Below are 2,585 nucleotides of genomic sequence, written 5' to 3' on the forward strand. Positions count from 1 at the left end.
TGAGGTATGACCTCCTCCAAAAGGCATCTTCCCCTTATAGCCTCCACGCCAAACAAGGACATCAAGAATCTGTCTGCGTTGTTTTGTTCTCTTTGCAAACTACAGATATGTACAGTTGACGACTCAGGATTTCTAGCAATAACCGTACAGCTAACACTACCTTACAAGTGGAGAACAAAATGTCAGGAACATTTTCAAATGCCTTGTCACACCAACAGCCAAAGTGCCCTGAGTAAGGACGATGTGAGAGGGCCTTTTCGTTTTAAAAATATTTGGAGCTATGTACAACTTTGATACAGTTTTAGGGCGCTCCGGACACCCACGGCCACTTCATGTAAACCAGTGGCACTTTGAGAAACTACAATATGATCGTGATCAAGTCTTGTAATTAAACCTAACTAGGGCAATAGACATGACTCAAATAAGATACGTGTCAATCACAGTGCTCTCCAACTCTAAGGTATTCACGAGGAGACAGAGTTTTTATTCATCTTCCTCCTCCTCTTCTTCCACCTTTTTCTGGGCAACTTTAGTAGGACCCTTGGTGCCATCAAACTTCCCTTTAGACTTCGAGTTAGCAGCGTCCTTCTCATACTTCTCCCTCAGCTTTGTTGCCTTGGTAATTAATGTGAGGTTGCCTTTCACTGTGACTCAAGTTATTCCACATCTCTCCCAGCTTTTTGGCCACATCTCCAACGGAGATGCTAGGGTTTGTGGATTTGATCTTGGGGCAGAATTCAGAGCAGAACAAGAGAAATCCAGATGGAAGTCTTTGGGGGCATTCAGGTCCTTCTTTTTGCCTCCTTTAGCTGGCCCATAATCCTTCACCTCCCGATCATAGTGTACTTTATCCGCCTTGGCCACTTCATCAAACTATGATGATTCCTCTTTGCTAGACATTGTCTTCCACCTCTCAGAGCACTTCTTGGAAAACTCTGCAAAATTGACTGGAACCTCTGGGTTTTTCTTCTTATCCCCTTCCCTACATGTCTGCGAGAAGAAGGCATATGGGGACATCTTGCCCTTTGGTTTCTTGGGATCACCTTTAGCCGTCCTGGCTGTTTCGTTCGCTAGTCCGGGCAGCGCAGGGCACGATGTGCAGCTCAGCCGTGTCTCTTAGGTCTTAAGACGATGTAGGTTGATTAGCTCACAGTTATGCTTATTTCACTTTTATTTATGTGTATGTGCCACTGTCTGTGTGTGTCTGTGTACTTATGTGTGTGCGTGCCCACTGAGTGCAAAAGATGGTGTCAGACTCTTTGCGTTATGAGCAGTTGAGGCTCTCTTGAAAAAGGTGCTGGGAGCTGGAGTCTGGTCCTCTGTAAGAGCAGCAAGCTCGCTCTCGCTCTCGCTCTCGCTCTCGCTCTCGCTCTCGCTCTCGCTCTCGCTCTCGCTCTCGCTCTCCTATTTTGAGACAGTGTCTCTCTATGTAGCCTAGGCTAGCCTGGAGTTCATGGATATCTTCTTGCCCCTGCCTTCTTCCAAGTGCTGGGATGAAAGACATATACCTCTATACCAAACTCCATTTATTTTTTAATATCACTTTCCTTTCTAATAGACACACACACACACACACACACACACACTTTCTTAAACAGTGACTGTCGAGTAAAAAGTGAGTAAGCTATCATGCCAAAAATATTCTTTCTTTTAATCGGATGTTTTAGATTTACATTCTAAATGTTATTCCTATCCTTCCTCTCCCTGCTTCTGTGAGGGTGCTCTCCCACCCACCCCCTTCTCCCGCCTCCGGCAGATGGTAACAGGAACGCTTCCAAGCCTGCTATGGACGAGAAGGATAGATTACTCCCATTTTCAAAATAGAAGAGGACAGAAACCATCATTCCTTCGGAGGTGGCAGAGTCCGGTAGCAGGCGGAACGGTTCTCCTGGGCTTTGACTGACATGGCCCCGCATCATCTTCCTTTAGGAAGTGCATCGTAGACCGGTGGATTGGCCAGTCCCAACTGAGCTTCCCACTGAGAACTTGTTGACTCTGGCATTTAGGCAAATTCCAGTGGCATTTCGAGTCCCCATGCTTGGGAACAGGATTCCTGTAGGGACTCTCTGTGCCGTTGGCTATGGCACACCCTTTGGCAGGTGCCTTAGCACTCGACAATCCCAGTCTCAATGTGGAAATGGATGATTTATCACCCCTTGATGATCGGGGATCGGTGGTGGTGGCAGTGGTGGCGAGGGAGACTTTAATGGACAACCTCTTGCAAATTTAAAACTATGGAGCAAGCATTTCGTGGGTGAGAAAGCTAGCTTTTAATTTGCTTTCCTTTGGGGGAATAATAGACAGATAGAAATAGGTGGCATAATGGAGTGTTATAGCAAGAATATCTAAGAATATCCGAACACTTTAAAACACAGTAAATGCTCGACCTGTGTTACTTATAATGTGAGATTTTAAAAATCAATCCTTTGAAAATTTCATGCAACTTATTTTGATCAGGGCAATGCCCTGCCTTCTCTTCTCTATCTACTCCCCTTCCCTACCCACCTGACAGCTTGGCCTCAATTCTTCTAAACCAATCATGTTCAATTTGTGTTGCCCATGTATTCTTGGGTGCGTGGCCATCC

General features: G+C 45.7%; 1 pseudogene; it reads right to left on the reverse strand.

The window, feature by feature from the left end:
• Nucleotides 1-483: 483 nt before the first annotated feature.
• LOC116910366 lies at nt 484-1,919 on the reverse strand (annotated as a pseudogene).
• Nucleotides 1,920-2,585: the final 666 nt, after the last annotated feature.

This window comes from Rattus rattus, chromosome 9 (assembly GCF_011064425.1).
Source record: "Rattus rattus isolate New Zealand chromosome 9, Rrattus_CSIRO_v1, whole genome shotgun sequence".
Lineage (NCBI taxonomy): Eukaryota > Metazoa > Chordata > Mammalia > Rodentia > Muridae > Rattus > Rattus rattus.